We start from the raw sequence: 19,541 nt of genomic DNA on the forward strand, positions 1-19,541 counted from the left end.
GGAGAGATCACATACCTCTTGGTTCCATTGGAGAGTGAGTGAAACTTGTCGAAGTAGAGGAGACATCTTGTTGGACCCTGGGAGGAGCTTGTACAGCGTCAAGGCAAAGGTTGTAAGGTTCTTCTTCTTTTGAATTAATACAATCAAACTCATTTTTCTCAACAAGTATCTTATGTTATTTGTTTCATGGACTTCTTGACTTTCATGTTAAATATGTTTTATGCAATTGGTTTTTCAGGTGATTTTTAATGTGTTTGCCTTGTTTGTGTTTGTAGATTCGCGAAAAGGAGCTCATTTGGATCAAAGGAGCGAGGGCATCCACAAGCTTGCGTTGGACCAAAGGTAGGCCCTCAAAACACTTTTTTGTTAATTGTTTATTGAAACATATTTAGAGAAAGATAGTGTTTGGTTGGTTTGCTTGTCGTTAGGTCTTCTTTAGATTCTAGGAAGGTCTATCTTGTCCGCAAGATTGACCCATTCCGTGCGACACTTACCTCCGCCTGCATTTCTAGGGAGAGGATATCAAAAGGAATTCTCTTTTTCAACCAATCACCATTGGTTAGATGGTTACCTAAAATAACTCACAAAGAAACCACCAATGACAGAGAATCCTTGAAGCTTGAAAACAGAAAGAGATTGGTTGGCAACTATGACATTCCAATGTGATTAAGAATAGAAGATTTATAAAATTTTATGAAGGGTAATATGAAAAAGTTGAACTTGCTGATTGACAAAATTTCATCTAAGTCACAATGGTCTACCATTGGGCCTGTCTAACCCAAACAAATGTGGCCAAGGTTTTTCTTATAAAATGGTCTCACCTTGGTCACCACACATCTAGCTATGTCTATGCACTTCTTGCCTTCATTAAACCACCAACTCCAACTTCACCTCAATTTCTACATTTTCCATTAATGCAATTATCTCACATGTATTGTTGTCACATGCCAATCTAAAGTTGTCTCATGCATTATGGGCATGCAATCACTACCACACCAAATAATTTCATACTCAACTAACTTATATGAGTCTTGTGCCAACAAACTCCAACCATAATGCCCCCCAAACCCCTTGTCACACCAACAACCCAAATGCAACACCTAATCCAATATATCTCACCTACTTAAGCAATTAATTCATGACAACATAAGTAGAACCATCATAAGTTGTTACACTCATGGTTATCCCTTTACTCATGGTTGAAGTTTCCCGAGTTAGAATATCTTGTACACCATCCAATTGATTATTGTCCAGTTGAAAAGAAAATTAGAAATTAGATTGATTTAACTCTGGTTGATCTTGAGGGTCTTTTACCTTCGGCAATCATTATGGTTGTTTCCGTCACTGCATCTACCACTAGTGGTAAGCCTCTATTAGAAGAAAACTTGCAAAAGGCTTTAGATGCATGTGATATAGCACTTGCACTTGATGCAACAAAAAAGAAGGTTTTGGATTTTGTTGAGAGTAGGATGGGATACATTGCCCCCAATTTGTCTGTTATTGAAAGGAGTGGGGTTGCAATGAAATTGATGGGTACTGCAGGGGGTCTCTATTCACTGGCTAAAATGCCAGCTTGTAATGTGCAGCTTCTTGGTGCAAAGAAAAATAATTTGGCAGGATTTTCAACAACGACTTCACAGTTTCATGTTGGATACCTTGAACAAACAGAGATTTTCCAGAGCACACCACCTGCTTTGAGAATGCATGCATGTCGATTGTTAGTTGCTAATTTTTTTTCCATGAAACAGTTGAACCAAAGACTTTGCATTTCCAGTTTCTTTAAACTTAACAGTTCAGGTATATAACTTGTGGGCTGCAATGAGAAGATATATGACACCCAAAATTGGATCTAAACTTTGCAGCTAGATACTCCCAATAGGAATCTCCTAGAAAATCACCTTAACAAGTGACAAACTCCTTTTGTTCGTTGAATTTAAAGCAAAGTGGCCACTTCTTAGGATCAAACTCCTCTACTTGATTTGGAACAAAATAAATGAAGCACTTCGTAGCAAGGCACAAACTGAACATTTTTTTATAGGTATGTTTGTACCCTGATCTATGTAAATATTCACTTGCAGAACACTGTCCAAATCCAAAAGGTTGAACTGAAAGTGGTAGACTTGTGCAACAAGGAGCCCCCTAATCACTCTATTTTCCCCTTCGCTTATTCTAGGCAATCGCAATGCTTAGAATCAAGGCACGAACATTGGGTTTGCTGGGTTGTTCAACAAAGAAGGACATGGGAAGAATGGCATCACAGTTAGCCTCCTTGCTTCGACAACACACTGAAAAGTTCCTTCAACTAGTTCTCACTTTTTTTGAAGCCAAGAAACACCCAAGCCCAAACAAGGGAAATATGGACGGGAACCTTTGTACCATACCTTGAACAAGTCATTGTGAGAGAATCACCAAATCAAATATCAACAATTTTAGATGTACCTATTTGAATGCTTAATTTTGATTTCCTAAGTCTTGCTATCATACTTTTTATTTGTGTTCATCTTCATCGATGTCATTGTCTACTTTTGGAAACTATTTTAAACAATTCAACACACATGCTTTCTCTTTTATCAAATAACACTTGGAATGTTTCTTGTGCTAATCCAATTGCTTTGAGCTCGATTATTTAACACATATTTTGCTTTGCATAACACTGTCCAATATCTTGTTTTAGTATAGACACATGAATTTTATTTTAGAAAATACCACAAAAAAACTCCATCCTAAATAAATATGACCACTGATATTATATGTTTATACGATTCTAGCCATTTTGATATTTTATCAAAGTGTTGGTTTACACACTGTGGTAGGTGACTGTTTGAGCTTTTATCTACAAATAGGAAGATACAATGAACATATATGCCAAAGAGACTTCAATATAACACAAATAACATAAAATCCATATGGTAGCAAGATTTTTGAACATGCCAAGATCACTTTTATTAAAGATAAAAATACACATACCACTGATAACCCATGGGGCAACCAACAATTGTGGGATAGATTGAGAAATATCAGCGAGCAAATAAGAGATATATGACTACATATAAGTGTTGCTTTAATTAAGATAAAATATCAATAATATCAGCACCTTCCACATGGGCAATGCATACATAGGAGTATGCATATGTCACCTTCAAATGTTTGAATTTGCCCAGAAATTATGTACAGGTCCAACAACTCGTTTTAGTATAGACACATGAATTTTATTTTAAAAAATACCACAAAAGAACTCCATTTTGAAGAAATATGAGCATGCACAAAAATAACCATTAATAAATGTATTGGTAAAGTTGATTTATTTTTAAACCAAAAACAAAAAAAGTGTTTTCAAAGAGACACATCTTCAAGTCTACATATACCATACATATCAGCTACTTCCCTTTTATATAAGAAGTGCTTCAGGTGCAAGAGGCATTGTAGTCTTTGTTATGTATAATGATTTATTGCATTCTTTCATGTGAAATTGTCATTAAAAAAAAAGTGTTGGAAATTACCCAATGAAGAAAGAGAAGACAAGCTCATAATCAAATATGAAAGTACTCGATTATTGGACCATTGAAACACTTTATTTATATAGAAAAGATCAAGTACATGTACATACTTGGAACTTATCACAAGTTGGAACAATTTCAAACCCTAGCCAGCGAAACCAAGAAAACCCTAACAACCAACTCCTCATATATAAGAATCACACCTAACAAAAGCTGGTCACTACACCAAGAATCCTCAACAACCTAGCATCATCAACTGCAATGACATTCATGACACGAATGCTGGTATGTGGGAGATTAAAGAAGAAGAAGCTGAATTTTCTCTCACAACTTGTTTGAGAAGCCTACAAGTTGGTTAACCTTTATGTCTTTTCCTCAACCCTGCTGGTTTATTGTGTGTCCTGGTTCAATATGCAAACATTCAGACACCATATTAACAATGGCAAAAACAACCACTACACAATTTAAGAGAAAACTAAGAGCATAAACATGGAAACAAACCTGGAAAATCACCAATTTGGATGTTTTCAATGAGCCAATCATGTTCAGATGGAGGTTGATCCATTGAAGAAGTTTTTGTATCTATAAGATAACAATGCAATTTCCATCAGACCAAATAATATCATGTGAATTAATACAGGCATCAAAATACAAACTATATCAATTAGGGATCCCATTAAATGCACCTTGACTCATGTGATCAATAGAGTGATGGTGCTTCTTTAAAATCTACATGCTTCAAGTGAAGGCACAATATGGGGATGGTGCACCCCTACAAATATTCAAAGACTACATTAACAACATCAACAACAACCAGTGCACACAGATAAGAGAAAAGGCATAACAGAAAACCTGGAAAATGACCAATTTAGGTGTGTCAATGAGCCAATCATGTTTGAATGGGGGGAGATCCATTGAAGAAGATATTGTATCTATAACATAACAACGTAATTTACATAAGATTAAATAATATGATGTTAATTTATAGAGGCATCAGAATACAAACTACATCAATTAGGTGTCCCGTCAAATGCACCTTCACTGATGTGATAAATAGAGGGATGATGCTTCTGTCTATGTGCTTCAAGTGAAGGCACATTATTGGGATGGTGCACCCCTGCAAACATTCAAACACTACATTAACAACATCAACAACAACCAGTGCACACAGATAAGAGAAACAACATAACAACAAACCTAGAAAATGACCAATTTGCGAGTTGTCAATGAGCCAATCATGTTCGCATGGAGGGAGATCCATTGAAGAAGCTATTGTATCTGTAACATAACAATGTAATTTCCATCAATGCAAATAATATGATATTAATTTATAGAGGCATCATAATACAAACTTCGTCATTAGGTGTCCCATCAAATGCACCTTGATTGATGTGATAAATAGAGGGATGGTGCACCCCTGCAAACATTCAAACACTACATTAACAACATCAATAACAACCAGTGCACATAGTTAAGAGAAAAAGCATAGCAATGAACCCGACAAATCACCAATTTGGGAGTTGTCAATGAACCAATCATGTTCAGAAGGAGTGAGATCCATTGAAGAAGATGTTGTATCTGTAAGATAACAATGTAATTTCCATCAGAGCAAATAATATGATGGTAATTTATAGAGGTCTCATAATACAGACGACATCATTAGGTGTCCCATCAAATTCACCTTGACTCATGTGATAAATAAAGCGATGATTCTTCTGTCTACGTGCTTCAAGTGAAGGCACAATATTTGGATGGTGCACCCCTGCAAACATTCAAACACTACATTAACAACATCAACAACAACCAATGCACATAGTTAAGAGAAAACACATATCATCTAATCTCTCTATAGAACTTACTTGGGACAGTAGAGGATGCATTGTTAGAGCGAGGATGACCACGCTTGTTGAGGTGTTGAAATTGAAATGGTTCATCTTCAAATGCAAGGACATTCAAATCAATATCCAAGCTGGCATTTTTTTGCTTCTTTTATTTTTCTTTTTAGGACTAAGGAAACTCTTCTTCCTCTTCAAAGATGACTCATAAGCACCCAACCCAAGGGTGAAGTCATAATCCATAATATGAAGATCATTAACATCATCCACAAATTTTTTAGCCAAATCAATCAATTGTTTTGTCTTGCTCACAGTAGAAGGAGGACTATTCCAAAACAGGTCTATATAGCCAAACAACTCCTCTCTCAACAAATTAAGGTCTTCAACATTTTCATCATCCATAATAGTTGTGCTAGTATCTGCATCAAGGTTTGGTGCCTCTATACTTATCTCAGGAGGGGAATTCAATGTATTAGGTGTGGTATCAAGATCCAATAAAGGGTCTAAATCAATTAAGGAGGAATGTAACCAATATACCTTTATGGCATGCTTACAAATGTTTCCACGAATAGACCATGGTCAATCACAAGTGATAAAATTTGTGCGATGCCATATGATAAGATATTTCTTATTAGGTTTACTTTGACTCCTCACCCAATAAGCGTGAGATATGCTCTCATGAGGCTTGCAATCACTGTCTGGAATTCTTCTAGCCTTTTCCATTGATGATTCAAGTTGCATCTCTTTCTTGTGGTTGTTCAAATATCCTTCTTTTTTTAGAATTTCCTTAAATCGATAACATGGCTCAACATTTTTTACTAGAGTATAAAATAGCCAATCCATCCTACGAGAACATTTCTTTTGTCTATCACATAGAAAGGTTATGTTGAGATAACCGTGATATGACTCCACAACATTATTTGTCTCCTGCTTTGCATGAGGAAAATCTCAGCAGCCTTTAACCCACATCCCTAAATGTAAAAATCAAACTAATAAATATATCTTGTTGTTATATATAAAAAAAAATGTATGAACTAAAAAAAATAGTATGGGAACTTACGCACCTTTTCACCAGCAACCCAATTCTTGTGGAAATAGTCCAAAAACCTCTCCTCGGTTGCAAATTTGGTGAAAAAACCATTGATTACATTATCCACTTCATCATTAGAAACATTTTTCATGATATAACCAAGTTCATTGAACATCTCTTTCGCTTTTTCTGAACTGTTGGCCAACCGATTAACATTCTTTAGCCATGCCCTCCTTAGATGCCAAATACACAATATCACTTCACGTTTGGTGATTCTCCTACCAAACTTAATTCATTTTAAGTGAGAAATATTTAAAATGAATGCAACTTGCAATGTCAGATAAGAATATTGATGTTACCTCAAAGCAATGATTTCAGCCAATGCATCATCAACCATAAAGGCATTGACCTTCCAGTGAGGACGAAGCTGAAAACACCTATGCATGAGGTGCTCCAACCATACCACTATATCTTGTGATGTATTACGTGACATCACCACCCATGCGACTGGAACCCCACCTTGTTGCTCATCAAACACTGCAAGCATGTACAATTGATATTGTCATATAAAAAAAATGAAGTTAATTTTAAGTCAATAATCATATTGAATCATTATAACCAAAATGATTCATTAAAGCTACCATTGCAAAAATACTCACTCCATATTTACTTGTACTGAATGTTGAGTCCATGGCTATCAAGTTATTATGGGATAACTTGACCATAGTTTCCAACATCCATTTTGTTTGTATTCAAGGGATAAAAGGGATCTCTCCACCATCGAGCTTCTGGTAGAAGAAGAAATCATTATGGTGTTTTTAACACCAGAGATTCACACTCATTTCATCTTTGTTATGCAGTTGGTAATTTTCTTTTGTCAGACGATTATAGATGTTTACAATATCTTTTCTGTGTAAGAAAAAATCCCTAACCCGAGCTGTGGCATGTATGTCAACATTTTTCTTAATATGCATTTCACAAACAGAGTCAATTGGCACTTGAAGGAAAAAACAACTTTCTAAATAAGAAATCATGTCTCTTGAAATTCTTGGCTTCCTCTGAGGACCATCATGTTAAAATTATCAACTAGGGCCAAACTCCATGTGGGTCATATTATTTATGGCAGCTGATATTTTTATTAGATCCCTCTCATTGAGAGGTGTAGGATTGATCTAAAGATCATCCAATGACGATAAGTATTTATGAACTTATGAATTTATTTATGTTATGGACAAATTGTTAAGTCGACCAGCAATTTATGTAGGCTCAGAAACCCAACAGTCATGTCTATTCAACCTCTATGTTTTAGTATAAATAGAAGAGGACTTCAAGTCATTTCGACACACACTTGGATCTCTTCCTTTTTCTACTTGTCTTTGGGTTTTAGTAGGAGGAGAGATCCTAAAGAAAAGCCAGAAAAGATGGAACTGCTGGAAAGCCAAAAAGTCGGAATTGCCAAAAAAGCCAGAAAAGCTGGAACTGTCGGGACTGCCGAAAAAGCCAGAAAATCCAGAACTACCGGAAAAGTCAAAACTGGAAGAAAAGCCGAAACTGCCGAAAAATCCGAAAATGCTGAAAAAGCCGGAAATGCTGGAAAAGCTGGAAATGCCGAAAAGTCGGAAATACCGAAAAAGCCAGAAATACTGGAAAAGCCAAAAAAGTCGGAAATGCAGGAACTGTCAGAACTGCCAGAAAAGACGGAAAAGCCAGAACTACTAGGAACTGTAGAAACAGCCAGAGCATCTGTCTCCGAAGGAAGGCAGCATGATGTATGAGATTATGGGCATCATAATAAGCAGCATGATGATATGAGCATGGGCAGCATAATGATGCATGATGATACGAGTATGGACAACATGATGTATGAGATCATGAACAGCATAATAAGCAGCATGATGTATGAGATCATGGGTAGCATAATAAGAAGCATGATGATATGAGCATGGGCAACATAATGATGCATGATGATATGAGCATGGGCAGCATAATGATGAATGAGATCATGAGCATGGGTAGCTTGATGATGAATAAGAACATGGAAGATGCAGCATGATGAGCAGCATTAAGATGAGAGCAGCTCAGTGATCAAGGCTCAACACACGTGACAGTACAACAAGGTGTCACACGGTAATGTGCAGCAAATAGACGAGATGCAACACTATGATAGGTGAACGAGTCACCTTAAAGAATCAGTTGAAGCAATATGTCTTCAACTGATCTCATGCCGATATCAAAAGTCAAAGTGATTGACTTCTATTGTAAATGTATTATCTCTCTCACTTTCTCTACTGAACTTTGAAGAACATAAAAGAAGAATTGATCAAGGGTTTCCCCACATTGTGGGGTTTGTCCCTGGCTAGCGCCACATCTTGTGTCCTCTTGTCTTGGCTTGTTTTCTGTGATTTATATTTATGTTCTATCTGCAGTTTACTTTATGCTGATGTGATTGCTAATGTGGAAAAGAAATTGAAATAAATTGCTCTAACATAGAACATACCTAAAATTAACATGGTATCAAAGTTGAGGTGAAGACAATGCCCAAGCAAGAGTGAAAGAGAAATCACCAAAGACAATAGGGACAAGAGAAAAGGATCAATGAGTTCCACATATCTCTTCCAAGTTCGCTGAGGGTGAAGTGGAAGCAGAGAATATTATCAGAATGGCACAGCGGAAGATCACTTCATTGGTAAGTTCAGATCTAAGGGTGGAAGGAAAGGCAGATACCTTGGTTGCAATAAGTTCGGCCATCATGCAAAGGAGTGTCTGAATAGTAGAGACACATATCTTGATGAAGATAACAATCATTCCAGGGACATCTTCAATGATCAGAGGAATGATAAGTAATGCAGGTTATCAAGGAAATGGTCGACTCTTCAAAGAAAGCGAGGAACCCCAGAATCTCTTTTATGTACCTGATCGCAAGAAGAACGAGGTGTCCATCTCGGAAATGGAAGTTTAAGGTTTCAGGGTGGCACTCATCGACGAAAAGGTACGTGTCCGAAAATAGATTTTTCAAAGATGTTTTAGAGTTAACGGTTGTATCAAGTCCACTGGGGACCATGTCCATTGACTCAGCATCGGAGGTCGATGAGTCAGATGGTGACCAGGATGCCTGAATTCAAAAAGAGCATGAAGGTACATGTTTGAGATGTACCAAAGGAAAATCTTACAAGGGGACCATTCCCCTCATGTAGCAGGTCCACAGGTTTGGAAAAACCCGTGGAGTTTGAGATTCATGAACGGGAATCTCATGTATACAGGTGGAAGAAAGCCCTCTATGGCTTGAAGCAAAACACCCCGAGTGTAGTATGAGAGGATTGATAGCTGTTTGATGAAGCTGAGATTCACTAGGAGTGAAACTGATCCAAACCATTACCCGAAGGTTGTGGATGATAGACCTCTCATACTGGCACCTCATAAGGACGACCTATTTCTGACAGGTGCAGACCCTCTCATTTGTAGAAGTAAGAGGGAGTTGGATTCCGAATGTGGAATGATAAACTGCAAGCATGTGACTACCTCGAGGATATTAACTTTCAGAAGTTATATGGTAGTGATGTCGGACCAGATTTGGGAAATGCCTCTCAGTTTCATAAACTCAATCACGTTGATGTTCTTGGTGAACTCTGAACATATGTTTTGCAGTTAGCATGGTCAGCTCATATTTGATTGAGCCTCATTGGATTGGTGCCAAGAATCCTCTGAGATATCTTTCAGGCTCAATCTCTCATGGATTGAGATACACTGCCGGAAATATGAAAACTGCATGGTTATTCGAATGCTGACTGGGCAAGAAGTGTGGAGGATCACTAGAGCACTTACCAGTGCTGGTTTTCTTTGGATTCTGCTTTGATATCATGGATGAGCAGGAAGTAGAAATCGGTTGTTATAAGTACTGCCGAGACCGGATAAGAACTACGAGTATGACCTCGTATGAAGTTGCTTAGTTGTGGAAACTCTTCAGTGAGTACACATGATGAATACCACTGTGATTCTCTGTGACAACCAGAGGTGGGATTCGATTATTAAGGAATCCCGTATTCAATGATTGCTCCAGCAAATAGACATCAAATACTGCCTTATCTGGGATATGGTAAGTCGATGAGCAAGGAGGCTCCATCACATTGAGATGATGTACAGGTTGCTACACTTTGTCAGAGCCCCGAGGAAAGATCAAATTTGTGATTTTCCCGAATGACTTGGAGTCGTCGAGAGACCCTTGTAAAAGGGTCCTGCATGTTGCATACATTGCGCTCTGGGAGCTCTGGGGGCTTGCGGTTCTTACTAGAGCAACAAAGGACCACAGGGTGACTCACCCTCCCCTGGTGGTGTGCATTGGGACAGGATGACTCGCTCTCCTGTGGACATGATGATTCGCTCTCCTGTGGACAAGATGATTCGCTCTCTTGTGGAACATGATGATTCACTCTCTTGTGGGATAGGATGATTTGCTCTCATGTGGACAAGATGATTCGCTCTCCTGTGGGACAAGATGATTCACTCTCCTGTGTAGCAGGATGATTAATTCTCCTGTGAGGTCTGGATGATGTGTTCTCCATGACAATTGTGTAGCAGGATGATTAAGTCTCCTGTGAGGTATGGATGATGTGTTCTCCATGACGATTGTGTAGCAGGTTGATTAGTTCTCCTGTGATGTCTGGATGATGTGTTCTCCATGACGATTCTATAGCAGGATGATTAGTTCTCTTGTGAGGTCTGGATGATGTGTTCTCCATGACGATTGTGTGGCAGGATGATTAGTTCTCCTGTGAGGCCTGGATGATGTGTTCTCCATGGCAATTGTGTAGCAGGATGATTAGTTCTCCTATGAGGACAGGATTGATTAAGTTCTCCTGTCAAGGCATCCTACCCATGCAGTCTGGGACTCATGGGAAGTACCTCTCATCTGATCAATGAGCAGGGAAATGAGGATAGGGACCATAGTAGTACCGATGGATGCATCGCTGTATCTACCATACTCCCTATGCTAGGATGACCTTCATTGATCTAGGATCAATGATACTGGTCTGGGACCAGTGGTAGGAGTTGTACCCACTATGACACTGACTTCGGGTTGGTTGAGGACTGGTCTGGGACCAGTGGTACATACTCTGAAATTGACTTCGAGTCAGTAGAGTACTGGTTTGGGACCAGTGGTAGGAGTTGTACCTACTATGACACTGACTTCAGGTCGGTTGAGGACTAGTCTGGAACCAGTGGTACACACTCTGAGACTGACTTCGGGTTAGTGGAGAATGGTATGACACATTCTCGATCAATTCTTCTTCTTCATGGTTCAACAAGGCTAAGTTAAGCAGAGCAGAGCAGAGCTAGCAAAGCTGAGCAGAGCAAAGCAGAGCCAGCAGAGCTGATAGGGCACTGATGGCAGAGATAGTACAGTTGGACATATGGATGAGCGGATGGAGTTCTCCATAGTTGAGAGGGAGTGTTAAAATTGGAAACTAGGGCCAAACTCCATGTGGGTCATATTATTTATGGCAGTTGACATTTTTATTGGATCCCTCTCATTGAGAGGTGTAGGATTGACCTAAAGATCATCAGATTCTGATAAGTATTTATGAAGTTATTAATTTATTTATATTATGGACAAATTGTTAAGTCGGCCAGCAACTTATGTAGGCTCAGAAGCCCAATAGTCATGTCTATTCAACCTCTACGTTTTAGTATAAATAGAAGAGGACTTCAAGTCATTTCGACACACACTTGGATCTCTTCCTCTCTCTACTTGTCTTTGGGTTTTAGTAGGAGGAGAGATCCTAAGGAAAAGTCAGAAAAGTCGGAAAAGTTGGAACAGTTGGAACTGTCGAAAAAGTTGGAACTGCCAAAAAAGCTGTAACTGCCGGAAAATTCGTAACTACCGAAACTGCCAGAAAAGCCAGAATAGCTGGAAAAGCCGGAAAAGTTGGATCTGTCGAATTGCCGGAAAAGACGGAATTTCCAGAAATACCAGAAAAGCTGAAAATACCGGAAAACCAGAAAATGTTGGAACTGTCGGAACTGCCAGAAAAGTCGGAACTACCGGGAACTGTAGAAACAGCGGGAGCATCTGTCTCCAAAGGAAGGCAGCATGATGTATGATATCGTGGGCAGCATAATAAGCAGCATGATGATATGAGCATGGGCAGCGTAATGATGCATGATGATATGAGTATGGGCAGCATGATGTATGAGATCATCGGCAACGTAATAGGCAGCATGATGTATGAGATCATGGGCAGCATAATAAGCAACATGATGATATGAGCATGGGCATCATAATGATGCATGATGATATGAGCATGGGCAGCATAATGGTGAATGAGATCATGAGCATGGGCAGTTTGATGATGAATAAGACCATGGAAGATGCAGCATGATGAGCAGCATTAAGATGAGAGTAGCTCAGTCATCAAGGTTCAACACATGTGACAGTACAACAAGATGTCACACGGTTATGTGCAACAAATAGACGAGATGCAGCACTATGATAGGTGAACGAGTCACCTTAGAGAATCAGTTGACGCAATATGTCTTCAACTGATCTCATGCCAATATCAAAAGTCAAAGTGATTTACTTCTATTGTAAATGTACTATCTCTCTCACTTTCTTTGTTGAACTTTGAAGAACATAAAAGAGTTGATCAAGGGTCTCCCTACATTGTGGGGTTTGTCCCTGGCTAGTGCCACATCTTGTGTCCTCTTGTCTTGGCTTGTCTTCTGCGATTTATATTTATGTTCTATCTGCAGTTTACTTTATGCTGATGTGATTGCTAATGTGGAAAAGAAATTGAAATAAATTGCTCTAGCATAGAACATACCTAAAATTAACACATCATCACCTAAAGTGTCGTGTTTGACATGACAAGGCCATCCTTGCCCATCTTCATGATCATACATGTTGTATGTTATTATTGCAACATCGGGATCTTGAACCATGACCTTTATAATAAAATGGCATTGACAACCCTTTTTTTGACAATTGAACGCCTTGGTTTTGTTTTCCATTCTTCTCTTTTGTCCTCTGGGCCATATGAGCAAGTATAACTACAAAATAAATTTTGAAATGTCAACACATATGACAGATGATAGAGCATTGTTAATATCAAGATGTAAACAAGGCTTTTCTAAAATACTTACAGTTCCCATAATAAGGCAGCACTAGGCATTGATCTTGGAGTTTTTCTTTTTCAACGCTGGAAGGAACATGAAGCATCTGGATTCGATTCCTCTGCTTGAAGAAAATCATTAATTCTTAGTTTAGGAATCTTTGCAACACGATCAATATTCATGTTCGTCTTGTATACTTCAGACCAAACTAAATCTTTACTAGAAAATATGATTTTCTCTTTAGGGTCTTGCACCTTAAGGCCCATAATAGTCTTCCATTTCTTTTCCATGTTGTCTCAATGTCTGCAAAAAGTGTGGAAACATATTAGGAAGTTGAATCTAAAAACTGAAGTATTAAAAGAGAATAAATAGTTGCATTTACAAGTAGACTATTGTCGTGGGTCCCCTTCATTGACAGATATGGAAGAAAGAAGGTGAAATGTCAAAAGAAAATATTCTACACTATTTATTGAGCAAGAACCCCACATTCTTCTAGTTTGTAGTACAAAAACATCAATGACAAAGCTCACCGCCCCGTGGAAATGATGTTGTGAACGTTGTACAAATTTGACAATGTAACTGTGGGCCTCATGTTGTCATATGATATGATATGTGAATCTCCAAAAAGTCGCATATCATCACGCAAGAATTTAATGAACAACCAAGTGTTTGAATGACACTTGTCCACGGAGCTGCCAAATGTTTCCAAGGAAATTTCAAACTCTGGAGTAGAACTGCTAAGTTCACAAGTGTCAAATGGTTGTCCAGGTGTGAGTTGATGATCAATGTGATAGCCCAATACACAGCAGTTCCAAGATTACTTATCTAACGCCATAATTTTCCAGATTTGTGCCAACAAATTTGCAAGAATGTATACAGAAAAATTATCAAATCAAAACAGGAATTTGATGATTTGGCCTCATATAGAGAAGCTAGATGCTAAATGATTGTCACTGAAACAATAATCAGGGGTTGTGTGCTAAAGTTTCAATAATTTTATCTTTGTGTAATATTTCATATATAGAGAGATTTCTCACATAATAGGTGAGATAATTATCTAAGTAAGAAATTCAGGAAGCAGACAAGGGTTTCGAGGGAATCTACATAGGGCACCAAGGATAGAGAAACATTGCATACAAACAATGAATGCTCAATTCTTGAAGTTCTCCAATTTAGAAGGGATTCATATTAAAAAGAACAATAAACATCACATTTTAGGCCAACCAACTCTTTAGGACAAGCAGTGACAAACAATGCTCAATATCCTTAAAAAAAATGGTCTTAGTACCCCTACTCAAAGGATTCAGTGTGACCTTCAAAGAACTAGTCAAGTGAAGAAAAAATTGTAAATTCATAGTTGGTTTTATTTTTGTACTTATTTCTTATTTTTCAGTTGGTGGAGTTCTTGCAACTCTTTTAATTATCATCACAGGTTTTTGGGTTAAATTTACATATGGAGTATATTTTCATGTTAATGGTTCACTCGCAAATTGGATTAATCTTCCTTTCAAATTTTTTGAAGGAGATGGGTGCAAGTTCATGTTAACAAGAGATCGGTTGGCATCAATTTGCAAGTTTTCTCTATTATTTACTATCTGAAACTGATAGAATTCAAGTCTTGATATTTGTTAGCTTTGTTGGAGTAAGAATAAAGGATATTGAATCAGTAGTCAAAGGATTCAATTGGCAGAGTATCATGAGGCAGAAATTTGTTTCGATATATGAAGGAAAGAAATCAACCAACAAAAGTCAAATCCAGCAATTTCAGGGTAATGTAAATATATGTGGCAAAATTGGGGCATTTTATGGAAAAGAAATAATAGATTGAAGATTTGTTCGAATTCAAAGGTATGAAGATCAACAATTAAGGGACAGATGGAGAGAAATGGCAGAAATCCAAATTTTCAAGGCAAAAAATTAATCATCATCTCAACTAATACCTAATTCGAAGACTTCAACAGTTCTAGAAATCTTGCAAAGACAATTCTATTTTAGTTTATAGATAAGGAGTAGTCTATAATTTGTGACACATTTAAAATATAAATCACACACCAGAAATTTCATGTTGCTTTGCATGGTAGATGAATTACTTCAGCATGACTCTAGCCAATATGAATGAGAAAGTAATATATTGCATTAAAAAAGGCAGAGCTAGTTGCATACATTGCAAGAGAATTGGTGTAGAGTTCAGCTTGGGCCATAACGAATGACAGTATCGTGAAATTGTGTTCTATGCTACAGTGCTCATGCGGTTTATGGATTGAAAAGAAACTCTTTATAATGATTTAGTACCATAAATAATGGATGAAACTGTTAATTATTAGTTTTTATGTAATCAACTGAGTAATGAGTGTATTAATCTGTTGAGTAATTGCATGGACTTCAAGTTACAACTCCACAAAATGCCAAAGAAAGAGAAAATATGTTATTACAAAACAAAAATGCTCTGTTACTGGGAATACAGGCTTGCATTTACTCTTTTGCCTTTAGTCTGAGCAACTCGCAGAAGAGATACCTTAAAAACATTAAAAACTTGTATACATCATGATAAATAGAATTTTGTGTAGCTATAGAATAAATTTTGGATGCAGACTTTCCTGACCTTTAATGGTGGAAAATTTGGACGTTCAAACCTCACGAAGATGATGGCGGAGTAGTTATTCTGATTTGAGCAAATGTGGAGGAACTCAGCATGAAGTAATTCCTCTTACTTGAGTAGATTCAACGGAAATTCTGGGTACAGGCGAGTAGCAGGGGATGCAGTGCCGCGAAGGAAAATTCAAATGGAGTTGGTGCGGTCAAGCATGGTGAAGAGTTGGCATGGTCAAGCATGGTGAAGTTAATGCTGGGAGTTGGCAGTGACTACACGAAGTTAATGGAGGTGGGAGTTGGCATCCAGGGACGGTGACGGAGGTAACATACTTCACGTTCTAGCAAGGTGATAGAGATGGAGGTGAGGGAAAAGCCGGTTGGGTGATTGGCCGAAATAATGTGCTTTTCGGATGACCGGAATCTCTGAAAAGTCGCATTATAGACTACTCCTTTAATAATAACCTCCCTACCTGGGTTCCAATTGTTGCTGCGACATGAAATGTTGACATCAGATGACGCAACCATATGTAACATGATGTAAATGATGGGATTAATATGAACCACGCTTCTTCCAAGAGTCGCAACCCTTTTAAAAAACTACAGGAATGCTTCCCTGCAGTCAATCTTGCAACAAAAACCCTCTTGAACTTTATGTATAATGTCTATGTATGCAACCCAGCCATTATTTAGCTCATTGTGTCCTAGCGAAACTATTTTGAAGGCTAGATTCAGATCTACTAGTTATATCTCAGAGGTTAAGTTCTTTTGAAGGCTAGATTCAGATCTACTAGTTATATCTCAGAGGTTAAGTGCTTACCCATTTTGGATGAGTGCCTTGGATGGTTACCTGAATTTCCATCGATAAGCTTGTCAAAAAATGGAAAGATTTTTGAACAACTAAAACAGAAATTAAGCAAACTTGAAGTTGGAAGCTGTAACCTTCTTCCCTCAAAAGACCATTAAAATTAAAAAAAAAAAGTTTAATTGATTATGAAAGGATCCAATCTAACTTCCATAATATTACTGAGTATAGATTCATGGTGTAGATTCAAAGTTAGTCAGTCATTTTATTTATATCTATATCAATGCATTTGTAAACCACAATAACATAACCTTTGTTCACTAGCAATCAAATTGTACAAGATGGCATTCATTCTATTTCAAAGGCTCCTTGCTAAACACAGTGCTCAAAGAACTATTACAATACATTCCTATATTTTGACACTTTCATTCTCAATATTACTTCAGTTTCTTAGTATATGCAGCGTGCATGAGATAGTAAAGAAAGAAGATTGTTTACATTATGAGAGAATGACATCTTTTGATAAATTTGAAAGTTAGAAATATATTATGCTGGACCATGGGAACTTCTAACGAAAACTGAAGAATGTCCACGATGATTGGGGAATTTCTATGTCTACAAGGTTGTTGCATCTAACACCCGGTGCTGTTACCTAGGACTAGAAACGTTACTTTGAAGCAATATTGACTTTTATTCAGCACCTGTCCATCATGGAAACTGAATAGAAAAATATGAAGTAAATCCATTATCATCTGGGAGTATTTGTAATTGTAATTGACACTTGTTTCTGACTAAAAAGGTTAAAGACTGAAAAATACATTTGCTTTCCCTATGGTGAGTTTACCAGGAATAATAGTTAAACACAATTCAACAATAACAAATAAGTTGCTACGTTTCGAAAAAACACATAGAAATTTGTCAACTACCTACCAGTCAGAAAGATTTGGCTTTGTGCTGGTATCTTATTTAATAAAATAAAGTAGGAATAATTTATATTTTTTAAATCAGTAATTTTTTTGGAGTTTTGGGTATTTATTTTTCAATAGAATTTAGTTATTATCTGACTTGATTGATTTATTAAAATTATAAATTTGAATTCTTCATATTATAATGCTTCAAGGCATTTTGGAATGCTGAATATATATTTACAATTAATACAACATTTACAACAACAAAACATCTAAATTTAACATAAAAATGGTTTTATCGGATTCCAACTAAAAATTCTAAAATATAAAATAAACGCTTTATTCTTCCACTGCCATCTTTTTCAAACTATGACTCCCAGTGATAGTTTTCTAACATAAGAAACACGGGGAATAATCCATATCTGCACAAGAGCAACTGTAAGTGCCCTTTTTATGTTTTCCGAAATCTGAGTTTAAGGATTCCATAGACTGTGGATATTCTATCCATCTGCGATCAAACAGAGTTAGAGCTTCTTCATATGAACAACCACAACAATGTTTCTCTGCTATCAACCATGCAAAGACCCTGCCATTTTCAAGCGCATAAGCTAGCACATTAGTGAATTATATCCAATTGAAAAGGATCTAGTAGACTAACTTCTTCATATGAAGGACTACAGGAATGATTCTCTGCAATCAACATTGCAAGCGAAACCCTCCCTAGTTTTGTGGATTATGTCAACCTTGCCATTATTTAGCCCATTGTATCCCACTGAATGGATCTTGTAGATAGGCTTCAGATCTAATAGCTATGTGTCAGAGATTAAGTGCTTACCCAGTTTGGATCAATGCCTTGGATGATTACTTGAACTTCCATCGATACACTTTTCAAAATATAGAAAGGTTTTTGAAAAACAAAAACAAAGATTAGGCTTTCAAAAGATAGAAAGGTTTTTGAACAACAAAAATAGAGATTAGGTGAAATTTTCAACCTCTAGAAGTTGGAAGTTGTAACCTTCTTCCCTGAGGTTTATCAACATGATTTCGGAAGTCTCATTACAAAATAAACCTAGTTAAGAAACATTTGAGGATGCTTTGCTCTGCCATGTTTTAAAGATTTAGTTTACATAATTAATTATAATACAAAAATATTTATAATATAACAAAAGAACAAAACGTATTTTGTTTTTTGAAAAACGTTTGAAGCACTTAAATTATGTAAATTTCAAATTGCACTTATAAATACAACCAATTCCTGTCACACTATCCAAATAATTTCTAGATTCCCATTACAACCAATTACGGTCACATTAATTTACAACTACAAATATAACCGCCCCATCTCATTTCTGGGCCTTTTTTCCAGCGGGCACAACTTTCTTTGGCTTCAGAGGATCCGCCCTCTTTAAAGCCTTGGCAAGCTTCCCAGCAAGAGTTTCTTTCTTCACAGTTGCCTCCTTCTTTACAGGCATTGCTGCCTTCTTTACCTTTTCAGTGGACGCTGCAAGCTTTGGCTTAGAGACCTTAAGAACCTCAGTTACTTTGGCAGGGATTTTAGCTGGCTTCAGGACCTTCTTGGACCTAGACGCTACCTTGGGCTTAGCTGCAGGCTTACTGACCATGGCCTTTGGCTTCAGATGCTTGGCGGCCTTCGGCTTCACCGACTTCTTCAACTCGTCCGAAAGAGTTCTTGACCTTGGTAAGCTTGCCAGATCTGGCAAGATTTCTCAGTTGAATTGTTAGAAGTTTCTTGAAATTCACAGGGAATTT

The 19,541-nt window shown here is 37.4% G+C and overlaps 1 pseudogene; it reads left to right on the plus strand.

The window, feature by feature from the left end:
• The first annotated feature begins 1,328 nt into the window (after positions 1–1,328).
• LOC149147992 (U4/U6 small nuclear ribonucleoprotein Prp31 homolog pseudogene) lies at positions 1,329–1,805 on the plus strand (annotated as a pseudogene).
• Positions 1,806–19,541: the final 17,736 nt, after the last annotated feature.

Source organism: Pinus tabuliformis, chromosome 9 (assembly GCF_031772625.1).
Source record: "Pinus tabuliformis cultivar Carrire ecotype Pingquan chromosome 9, CPIR1, whole genome shotgun sequence".
NCBI lineage: Eukaryota > Viridiplantae > Streptophyta > Pinopsida > Pinales > Pinaceae > Pinus > Pinus tabuliformis.